Below are 12,546 nucleotides of genomic sequence, written 5' to 3' on the forward strand. Positions count from 1 at the left end.
AGTGTCACGAACCTCATTCCATAGCTCATCAGGCACTCTATCTATCAGATCTAGGCCCTTAAATCTATTTCTCACTTCCACTGTATAATCATAAGGGATTTGATTTAGGTCATACCTGAATGGTCTAGTGGTTTTCCCTACTTTCTTCAATTTAAGTCTGAATATCGCAATAAGGAGTTCATGGTCTGAGCCACAGTCAGCTCCTGGTCTTGTTTTTGCTGACTGTATACCCCTGACCTCCTTTTCTCCTTTAGAGAATCTGTATTTTTGCCTGCCTTAGATTTCTGGCACATGTCCTATTTTCTATTTCCCTGAGACCTATAATCTTTTGTTCAGACTGCAAATCCTGCATACCTGTTCTTTCTGACTCTCTCCTCACTTAGATTGTGTTTCAATTTATTCTTTGTGGTATGTGTTATACTCTTCTCAGTTTGAAGATCATGTTCCTTATTGGAGAAGAAAGAAGCAATTGAGTAGCTCTGCCTTTTCTCCATAATCATTTAACAGAATCTTCTCTAGTCAGTCAGTTTATGCGTTCCTTCATCTTACTTCAAACTGTGTGTGTGTTTTTAAAGCCCCTTCTGTGGTCCTCGCCATTTAACACTCCTCAGCTCATTCTGAATTTTCACCTTTTGTCACTTTCTTACAGTGACACTTTCTTACACTTTTATAACTTCCTTATTCATCTTGGTGTGTCTTTTTTCATCTTTTATATGTGTCATTGCAAAATACAGACTCATTGGAGAACTCTATGTTGGGTCATATTGGCCTCTGCAGGTAATTATTATAGTACAAAGTTTAATTTTTCTGAGTTTCACCGTTAAAGAAAATGGATGTCCTTTTTACTGCCTCTGGCCCTGGGGTTATATTTATATTTCTGTGAACTTGTTGAAGTTTGTTTTCCTAAAGCCTCAATTACATGTCTATCAAGACAAAGGTTTCTTTTTTTTTTTCCTATTACAGACTCTAGGATGACACAATTCCTTTCTTTTTCTTCAGGAAGGCAAGGACTGCATTTTATTTCATATGCTTGTTGAAAGATTTCTAGCATATAAACTCCAACAAATCCTTCCTTGCTGATCAGACTGAGTCAAGTGTAGCAGTTCCCTTCATTCTTTCTTACACTTTTTGAAAGATCAAATTATTAGGAAGGCAAGCCAAGAATGTATTAAATTCTAAGATTGTTATAGAGATTTTGAACAGATGTCTAAGTAGTTGAAGTAACATAGCCATATTATATCTTGCCTCTGTGACATTTTTATCATTTGATTTAGGGAAGCATCCTCCCGTTTAGCCTGGCATTCTTAGCACGCTCCTATAAATAACAGTACTCTCTCACTCTCATCTAATCCTCTCCATATGCTGTATGCTGTACTTGTGGATTCCATACATTTGCAGTTTTGACATACAGTGGTACTATATATCCATTTTTATCAGATCTGCTTACATTGAGAAACACATACCATTTCATTGCTTAAACCAGTTTCATTTCCCCAAGCCTGATTAAGATCTAAGAACTTGTATTGATCTGTGTGGTGGATGCTATGATGTACCACCCATTCCCCTTTAGGAATAAAGGAAGTATCACTCAAGCTATTGGGAATGACTCTGAAGCTGATCTTCACCTGTCAGTCTCTTTGGGAACTGTCTCAGTTGAGGAGAGCTTCGTCATCTCCCAAGGCCATGCCCCTTCCACAGTAGCCTGTAGTCATTCAGTGACTGACTGATGCGGGAATAAAGTCCACTCCCTCTTGCCTCCGTTCAGGTTAGCTCTGGAGGGTCATCCCAGCAAGGTTGGTGAGACATTCCATTGAGGTGGCAATGAAACTCCACTTGTTTCTCTGCTCAATTCTGCTCCTTCCCTCCCAGTTCACAGGTATTAATCCTAAGAGCATTCCCTAGTCAGCATCCTGCAAGCTGAACTCCATCTCAGCATTTGTTTCCTGAGAAGTCCTATATTGTATTATCTCATACACTGAAACATGACAAAATGAACCTTAAGTATTATTCTCAGCCCCGTTCTCTGTAATTTTCTTAGAATTACTGGGCTTCTTTTTCTCCCAGAGTGAATCTTCTTTCTACACTACTCATATTTACGACCATTTCTGTAATTTAGAAGTTTCTTCTAAGTCTTTTTCTCCCTTCCCTTCAAACTTCATGTGGAGCCCTTTGGCTAGGAAGCTTTTTCCCTAATCTTCCTAACATGCATCACTTGTTTTGCCAGGAATCTGTCATTTTGGTATTATAAATCAGAGTTGAGAAGAAAAAGTATTGACACCATCTTCTGAGATACCTATTCACTTCCAGTAATCTTAACCTTTCAAAGGCACAGCTTTCAAGTGGAAGAGCTAAGACAGTTCTGGTACATTCAGCTCTCTGCCTCAAACCCTCCCCAACCAGCAGCTCGGGGTCCACTGTCTGAGGGGATTCAGAGTGAGGTGCCACCTCTCAGTGGGCTCTGTCTTCAGAGGTGTGCTTGGGGGTGATCCCAGTGTTAGTTTGGGTCCTCTGGGAAGCATGGTGGGTCAGAATCAAGAGTTCAAGAGTCAAGATAAAGGGGGTGGAAGCAAACTAGGGCAGGGAAAGACTTCACAGGTAGTTCTGACAGCTGTGAAAGGCAAGTAGAGAAGAAGCATAGTTGGGCAGAGAGAGCTGTGACTGTGCTGCAGACCTAATCACCTTGTATACACACAACAAGTAAACGGTAGCAATTCAGGCAAAGAGAGGAACAGGATTCATGCCAAATCTTACAATATCTTCCTCAGGAAGTATTCTCAGTCTTAAATTCTTCCTCATAAATAAATGATTTTATTAGTTGTAGTGGTTAATACTGATCACTGATGTTGTTCAGTAGCTAAGTAGTGTCCAACTCTTTGTGACCTCATGGGCTGCAGCACACTAGGCTCCTCTGTCCTCCACTCTCTCCCAGAGTTTGCTCAAATTCATGACAGTGATTACTATCCAGGGACTATTCTGCATATCTTAGAACCATACAAGAACCTGTTTGCTCTTCACAACAATAAACTCTATGAAGTGGGTACTATTGTTTCCTACATTTTGCAGACAGTAAAACTGAGGGAAAGAGAAAGTGTAATGACTTTTCCAAGGTCATATAACCTAGTGGTCCCCAATCTTTTTGGTGCCAGGGATCAGTTTTGTGGAAGATAAGTTTTCCATGGACCAGGGGCAGGGGAATGGTTTCAGGATGATTCAAGTGCATTACACTTATTGTGCACTTTGTTTCTATTATTATTACATTGTGATGTATCATGAAGTTCTACAACTCACCATAATGCAGAATCAGTGGGCAGCAGCTATAAATACAGAAGAAACGTCACTAGATCACCCACTGCTCACTTCCTGCTGTGAGGACCGTTCCAATCAGGGTTGGGGACCCCTGATACAACCAACAAAAGGTGAGGCCAGGGTATAGATGATATCAGCTGGGTACAACCCACCTAGGAACCTCTAGACTACAATGTCCAGTGAAAGATTCATCAAGCCTCCCTATGGTGCCTCGAGAAAACTTAAGAGTCAAGAATACATGGTTACTCAATAAAGAATACATGGTCACTTGGTATGCCACACCTTTTCACAAGGGCTGCAGACTCTGGGGCTTATGAGAAGGCTCTTTTAAGACTGAAAACCGGTTTTCTTCTAAATTTTTACTTCCCCCTACTTTCTAAGCAGCCTTGGCCTATTAGCAAAGCAATTAACACCTGGAAAGGAGTTCACTTCCCCAGTGGCATTCTACAATAATTTATTTCTTTCCACCTGTTTGCTAAGCCTATTCAGTGAGTCTCTTGGTCTAGGTACCTGTGAGAATCCTCTTAAATTCACTTTGGTTTTTTGTAAATTGTTTTTTCAACCCTTAGGAAACAAGCAAAGCAATGAATGCTTAATAATAAATTAACATGAAAAGTGCACTAATTCATTTCAGAAAGATTTTTCTACTGGAAGCTTTTTCCAGTTAACCTTCCATCTCCCATTACAGAAAATTAAATTAACAAGAATGTCCAATTCCCCAAGCAAGATGGTCAATTCATATTTCAATGTAAAGCAAAGTTAATATTTACGGTCGTTAATCTAATTTTTCTCTAGAGAGTCTATTCATTTGATTAATGTTTCTCCTTGTAACTCTCTCACTTACCTTGTGAATCCCTCCAATCCAGTTTTTTCCTTGTCTGGGAATGATTTATGAATTTCTGCCCTGAGTATAAGAAAATGTTCATGCAAGTGGTCCATAGCATACATATCACAGAGGAGCTACTCATGGGACAAGGAAATCCACACCATTTTTCTCATCATCTAAAGCAGGGTAGTTAGACATCCATGAAATTTGGGTTTGTGTACTAGCACTGGATGGACAATACTGATTGGTCGTAATATTGTATAATATATGGTATCAGTTGTTCGGTTTAACTGTGAACCCAATGCCATGTTCTTTCACCAAGTTTGTGGGTGTAATCAATTTCCTCAAAGCTTGTGGAGCATTCTCTAGGTTCCAGGGAAGCTAGGGACGTGTTTCCCAAATCACAGTCCATGATGATCTTTGAGTTTAGACTGATGCGGTATAACAGCGGCAGCCTTTGGCCAAATTCAGAGCAACTCTGCCAAACAACCCAATAATATGAGGGTGTGGTGTACACAGCACATAGCCCTCAGAGTCATCTGGACTGCATCCCCTTGATGGTTCACACTGTGGCATCACTGGGGATAAGAGACTAAAACTCATGCCTATCTGCCTGCTGCCTCTGGCTGGCCTTCCTGTGGTGCCAGACACCTGGGGATGGGGGGACTCATGAATGAGGGAGCCACGGCAGTCCTGCCCACTGCCTCAAACAAGAGCTGTCCTCTCAACTCCCGTACAAAGCAGCAGCAGCCACGCCAGGGCTTGCTGCTCTCCTTGCCAACCTCCAGAAGTCAACAGTAGCTTTCTCCACAGCCATTTTCATTTGGTAAAGTGGCCCAGAGGTGAGACTGGGAAGAGGCCCAGGTGCTAAGGATTGCCTGACAAAATGGAATGAAGAGTTCAGGGAGAGGCACTGGGCTGTCTGAGTGAGAGACGGTCCCTGTGTAGGTAGGTGTGTGACTGGTGACTTGACCTCTTCTAGTCAGCACCAGCTTCTCTGAAATGGGCTGGGGAGCCTTGTGAGCCATTCACAAGACCAGGAACTGTATTACTGAGAAGCCCTGTGAGCTGCTGACAAGAAGAGGAAACAACCAATGCCTGACCTCTGCCCTCTTCTACTTACAAGGAGAAACTTGGGTGATTTTTCATTGACTGAGTTTCCACAGGCTCCCCTCCCCAGTGATCTGGTGAGTACCCTGTGAGAATCACTCATGTTGTTAGCTCTCACCTGATGGAAAGTCAGAAAACTTCCTTTTTGGCCAAAAGGGAGAAAAAGAAGACCCCTGCCTGAGACATTTGTGCCACCCTCTAATGGACCAGGTGGGTCAGGAACTAACATGGCTCAGCTGCCCTGGCCTGGAAGTAGTCCTGTCTGACTGCCTATGGCATATTCTGACTGAGGAGGGGCTAACTGTCTCAAGCACAAGCCATTACAATTCAAGGGGGACCTCAGTTATATCAGAGTCCATGCCATCTGGACGTCTCCTCTTTTGGTCTTTAAAGGAATCCATTAATCTGGTAGTGGTTCCAAATTTCCTGAACTGGAAATCTTATCTGGGTCAAATCTTGTGCCATATCACTCCAACCACCCTCTCAGCTGTTGTTTAGTCACTAAGTCGTGTGTGACTCTTTTGCAACTCCATGGACCATAGCCTGCCAGGCTCCTCTGTCCATGGGATTTCCCATGCAAGAATATTGGAGTGGGTTGCCATTTCCTTCTCCAGGGGATCTTCCCGACCCAGGGATCGAATCCATGTCTCTGCGTCAGCTGCATTAGCAGGTGGATTTTTTTACCACTGAGCTTCTTGGTAAGTTCTTGCCCCCTCGGTAGTTGGAAACAAATCCAAAACAGAGCATCTAAGGTATTGGGAATCAAATGTCCACCATACCTAAGGACAACCTATTAGGGTGCATCCTGTAGAAACATTTAGTCTTCTAGGTAATACAGCCTAGACCCAAAACCAGCTGGGAGATGGGGAAAGTTGGCCCTTCCAATGGTCACAAACTAGAGTGACCTACCTAGGCTTCATTCTCACAGAAGGTCAGAGAAGTCTACCCCAGGAAAGGAAATAAGCCATTTTCAATTTTGTCCCTCCTAAACTGGAAGACAGCTTAGAGATTTCCTGGGCATGGTCAGGTTTTGCCATGTCTGAATCCCTAACTATGATCTAATAGCTTGGCCTCTATATGAAATGTTAAGAGGAAAAGACGATAATCCTTTTGAATGAAATTCAGAATGTGAAGGGGGCTTTCAAGAATTGGAAAAGCGATTATTTTAGGCCCCTGCCGTGGCCCTCCCAGATTTAGCTAAATCCTTTGACCTTCACATTCATGAGAGAAGGGGACTTGCCTTTGAGGATATTAGCTCAAAAACTGGGATGGCTTACTAAGGTGGTTGCTTATTTCTCTAAACAATTGAATCAAACTGGTAAGGGACGGCCTCTTTACCCATGGGCAATAGCAGCTACTACAACCCTGCCAAAGGGGGCTGAAAAGTTAATGTTCAATTAGCCGATCATTATATGGACTCCACACCAGGTTCAGCTGTGGTAAGTTCTAAGGGAATGGAATGGCTATCCCTCAGAAGGCCAAGTCCAGACAACCCAGTGGTTACCATAAAAACCCGACACATGCTAAATCCTGCCACCCTGCAGACTGCCATCCTACCCACAGAAATGGGGCTCCTGGAGCATAATTGTACAGAAACCCATACACACCACTCTATTCCAGTTCCCCAACCTAGGAAGTGGTCCTCTCCCAAGTGCCGAAGAGGACTGGTTCACAGATGGAGCAGTTTTATGAGAGAGGTGAAAAGGCTAGCGGGATACGCATTAGCCTCCCTGACCCAAGTCATAGAGGCATTATCCCCAGGGACTTCAGCCCAAAAGGCCAACCTGATTTCCCTCACTCAGACCTTAGAGCTCAGGTCAGGGGAGACCTTGAATATTTATATAGATTCTCAGCATGTGTATGCCATCCTACACACACCAGGGCTATTTGGGAAGAAAGAGGTATGCTCACTGTGGAGAATAAAAAGGCAAAACAAGGCTTAAGTGTATTGATGCTCTTCAAAGCGGTAAAGCTTTCAAAAAGGTAGCAGTGATTCATTGTAGGGGTGCTAGAAGGGGGATATAGAGGTTATAAAGGGAAACAACAAGGAAGATGCAACTGCCAAAAGAGGGGCCCAAGACGCAGTAACTTGGCAACTATCCCTCATACCTTGAAGGCCAGCTCCAACCAATTACTCCCCAATCTACACAAAGGAAGAATTAAGAGCCCAAAAATGGAGTTTCAGTAGAGATCTAGGAGGCCACGGGCAGCTAGTTAATGAACATGGGTGATACTTCTTTCCTCAAACTTCAGCTTGTCCAGCTGCCAGGGAGGCTTATCAAGGAACTCATTATGGGAGGGTAGCTCTATATAACTCATCAGCTGAGATAATGGTAACTCCAGGTGTGAAAAGTATAATCAGTCAGATGGTCGAGAGGTGCCCCATCTGCACAATGAACAACTCCAACACCAGACCCCACCCCTCCCCCAGATAAGGCCCCTCAGACCAGTTAGACATATCCTGGGGAAGACTGGAAGGCTGATTTCACTGTCATGCCGAGAGCATCTGGCAGCTTCAGGTATCTCTTAGTGCTAGTGGATACATTTTCAGGGTGAGCAGAAGCATTCTCCACTAGACCTGAAACTGCAGCCAAAGTGGCTAAATAGTAAAGGAAAATAATGCCCAAGTTTTGGCTCCCAGGACCCCTACAAAGTAATAATGGTCCAGAATTTGTGTCTCAAGTGATGAAGAGATAAGGAGTCCATATAATGGACCTTGCACTCATCCTGGGGGCCCCAGTTGTTGGGGAAAGCAGAGAGATCCAATCAGAACTTGAAGCAGGCCTTTAGGCAAGTTGTGTCAAGAAACACAAGAAAATTGGGTTAAGTTGCTTCCATTTGCCCTGTTTCTTATTCAGTTAACTCCATGAGATAAAGTTAAGTGCTCACGAGAGAGGGGACATATGTATACTTATGGCTGATTCACCGGAGAAGGCAATGGCATCCCAATCTAGTGCTCTTGCCTGGAAAATCCCATGGATGGAGGACCCTGGTAGGCTGTAGTCCATGGGGTCGCTAAGAGTGGGACACGACTGAGCGACTTCACTTTCATTTTTCACTTTCATGCATTGGAGACCGAAATGGCAACCCACTCCAGTGTTCTTGCCTGGAGAATCCCAGGGATGGGGGAGCCTGGTGGGCTGCCGTCTATGGGGTCGCACAGAGTCGGACACGACTGAAGCGACTTAGCAGCAGCAGCAGCAGAAATCAACACAACATTGTAAAGCAATTATCCTCCAATTAAAAATAAATTTTAAAAATATGAAGAAAAAAAAGTTAAGTGCATTTGAACTCATGTCCCAACTCCTGTCCCAAGCCTGAGGGAAGGGACAGAAACCTTAACTGCCTTGAAATGGAACAACTCAAGTGTGCCCTTCAGGTAGCAGAAACCATGAAAGCCCTCATGAAATTGCCTGCACCCACTGACCTGGCCCTACACTACTTCTGGCAGGAGACTGGGTAACCTAAAATCTAGAAAAGTGGCAGTCTGCAAGTCCAATTCACCCCTAAGGAGAATGGACCCCATTTGGTGATCCTAACCATCCATTCCATCCTGAAGTTGCCAGGGTCACTCTGTGGTTACATCATGTGAGTGAAGAGGCCCCCAAGCCCCAAACTCTGGAGAAACAACCTGGGACAATGAAACCCCTTGACTACTCATGAAAACCTCTCTGACCTGAGGCTTCTCTTGCAGAAAACAACAAAAGTGTGATAAGGGATATTCAGGCCTTGGCAGTGAGCCTCAACATTAGGGCACACGTAGCCTATAGGCAAAATACCTAGATGGGCTTCCCAGGTGGTGCTAGTGGTAAAGAACTCACCTGCCAATGCAGGAGATGTAAGAGACTCGGGTTCAATTCCTTGGTTCGGAAAATCCCCTGCAGGAGGCATGACAACCCACTCCAGTATTCTTGCCTGAAGAATCCCCATGGGCAGAGGAGTCTGGTGGGATACAGTCTACGAGGTTGCAAAGAGTCAGACACAATTGAGTGTCCAACACAACACAAAAGACCTAAATAATGGCATTTTTAGGAGAACAATTTGAATGTGATCATATTCTCTTGTGATCACAATTTGAATGTGATCATATTCTTTTGGGCCGTGTATTTTGAATTAATTGATTAGTTAATTAATTTCTATTAACATATAGTTGATATTCAGTATTATATATTATAGGCATACAATACAGTGATTCATAATTTTTAAAGGTTGCATGTGCGCTAAGTCACTTCAATTCTGTCCAGCTCTTTGCAACCTCACCGACTATAGCCTGCCAGGCTCCTCTGTTCATGGTTTTTTCCAGGCAAGAATACTGGAGTGGGTTACCATGCCCTCCTCCAGGGAATCTTCCTTACCCAGGGATCCAACCAGGGTCTCTTGAACTGCAGGTGAATTCTTTACAGTCTGAGCCACCAGTGATACTGCGAAAGTTGGACAAAAGATGGTGGCTCAGGCATACCAACAGTCAGGGCTGAGGTCTGGTGAGCCTCAAATGTACCTAAAGGCAGCTGAGAAGTTCTGCTCCTCTACCCAGGGGTATGACATTGCCCGAAATCAACAGAAAGCAGAAGATGGACCTGTGCCCCTCAATACCCCTCAAGAATGAGGAGCAGGACAAAAGACAGAACAGAGATTTGTCACAGGCAAAGCCCACTAACAATTCCCAGCCCGTAAAAATAGAACGTGGTAGTAAAATAGAGTCTAACCTTTTTCTTTTTCTTTGTGCTTCATCCAGTTTCACTTGCTTAAAGGGTGCTGTGTGCAAAGGTCTTATTCCCAGCACTTCAAACCAGTTCCTAGGGTGAAATGGCTGCACCACTACCTCAGCTCAGGGGTGTGTACAGAGACTCTGCTCATAACACTCAATTCAAGATGGCGGCAGAGTGCCGCGGTTAGAGACGCTGCGCTCCTTATGGTGATCTGGACCCGGAGGGGCAGAGCTGCGCATGCCTTGTGAGAACTCTGCCCCGTCCCAGCTGATTAAATCCATATAAAGCAGCATCCTCCCTTCCCCCCACGGTTCGTCTTCTGGGGAGAGCAGGGGCTTGAGGAGTTGAGCTCACATCGTCATTCTTTGATCGAATAACAAAGCTTCCCTATGCTTCTGAACCAAACTGTAACTTGTTCTATCAGTGTTAGTGACACAGGAAAAGGACCTTTGTTGGGGACTGACTTGGGAGGGTTGGTTAACAAAGAAAATTTTGGAAAAAAGCAAGGTTGAAAGATCCATACTACCTGGTTTCACAACTTCCTAAAAGTCTTGTTAAATCAGCTCTGTGGTACTGATAAAAAGATAGGTTTATAGCAGTCAAAACTGCAGTACTCGTAAAAAGATAAGTAAGTAGATCAGTGAAGCAGAATAGAGAATCCAGAAATAAACCCACACAAATATGATCTACTGGGTTTTGACAAAAGGGTAAATGCAATTCAATGGAAGAACCGTCGTTTCAACAAAAGGTGCAGGAGGGGCTCACCTGGTGGTCCAGTGGCTAAAACTCCCAGCTCCCAGGGCAGGGGGCCTGGGTTCAATCCCTAGTCAGGGAACTAGATCTGGCATGCCACAGCTAAGATCCAGTGCAGTCACATAAATGAACAAATATATTCTTTAAAAAGGTGAAGGAACAACTGGATGCCCAAATGCCATGAAAGTGAATCTCCAACCATGCTCCAAACTTTATACAAAAGTTAAGTCAAAATGGGTCATGGACCTAAATACAAAAGGTAAAACTATAAAACTTTGAAGAGAAAACAGAGGAGAAAATCTCTGTGAGTTTGAGGTAGACATGGAGTTCTTAAAAAGGATAGCAAAAACATGATTCCCAAAAGAAAAAAATTAATAGATGGAACTTGATAAAAATTTCAGTCAGTTTATTTCTGTTGCTCAGTCATGTCTGACTCGTTGCAACCCCATGGGCTGCAGCCCCATGTCAGGCTTCCCTGTCCATCACCAACTCTCAGAGCCTGCTCAAACTCATGTCCATTGAGTTGGTGATGCCTTCCAACCATCTCATCCTCTGTTATCCCCTTCTCCTCCTGCCTTCAATCTTTCTTCCAGTGAGTCAGTTCTTCACATCAGGTGACCAAAGTATTGGAGCTTCAGCTTCAGAATCAGTCCTTCCAATGTACATTCGGAACTGATTAACCTTAGGATTGACTAGTTCGATCTCATTGCAGTCTGAGGGACTCTCAAGAGTCAAAATTTAAAGCACTGCAAAGATAAGTCATAGATTGGGGGGGGATATTTGCATATCACAAATCTGACAAAGGACTTTTATCCAAGATATATAAGAAATTCTCTAAATTCAACACAACTGGAAAAAATGGACAGAAGATTTTAACAGATATCTCATTAAAGAAGTTAATACATGGGTGTCAAATAAACACATGGAAAGGTATTCAATATCATTATTTGTTACAGATATGCAGATTAATGAAAAAATTGTGGGTGTTTATGCTAAGTCACTTCAGTTGTATCTGATTCTTTGCTACCCTATGGACCGTAGCCCTCCAGGCAAGAATACTGGAGTGAGTTGCCATGCCCTCCTCGAGAGCATCTTTCCCACCCAGGGAAATCCACATCTCTTCCATCTCCTGCATTGGCAGGTGGGTTCTTTACCATTAGCACCACCTGGGAAGCCCATGGGAATGGGCTATTAGAATGTACCTGATGTGAAGAGCTGACTCATTGGAAAAGACTCTGATGCTGGGAGGGGTTGGGGGCAGGAGGAGAAGGGGACGACAGAGGATGAGATGGCTGGATGGCATCACCGACTCGATGGACATGAATTTGAGTGAACTCCAGGAGTTGGTGATGGACAGGGAGGTCTGGCGTGCTGCAATTCATGGGGTCGCAAAGAGTCGGACACGACTGAGCGACTGAACTGAACTGAACTGAAAACTAAACAAGCTGACAAGCCCTAGAGATGCTGAGGATGCAAAGCAATAGGAATCGTACATTGCTGATAAAAATACAAAGTGGTACAGCAACTTTATAAGAAACTGCCAGTTTCTAATAAAGTTAAACAGATTTATTATACTGCGGCTGCTACTGCTAAGTCGATTCAGTCGTGTCTGACTCTGTGCGACCCCATAGATGGCAGCCCGCCAGGCTTCCCCGTCCCTGGGATTCTCCAAGCAAGAACACTGGAGTGGGTTGCCATTTCCTTTTCCAATGCGTGAAAGTGAAAAGTGAAAGTGAAGTCGCTCAGTTGTGTCCGACTCTAGCGACCCCATGGACTGCAGCCCACCAGGCTCCTCCGTCCATGGGATTTTCCAGGCAAAAGTACTGCAGTGGGGTGCCATTG

This window comes from Bos mutus, chromosome 1, assembly GCF_027580195.1.
Source record: "Bos mutus isolate GX-2022 chromosome 1, NWIPB_WYAK_1.1, whole genome shotgun sequence".
Classification (NCBI taxonomy): Eukaryota; Metazoa; Chordata; class Mammalia; order Artiodactyla; family Bovidae; genus Bos; species Bos mutus.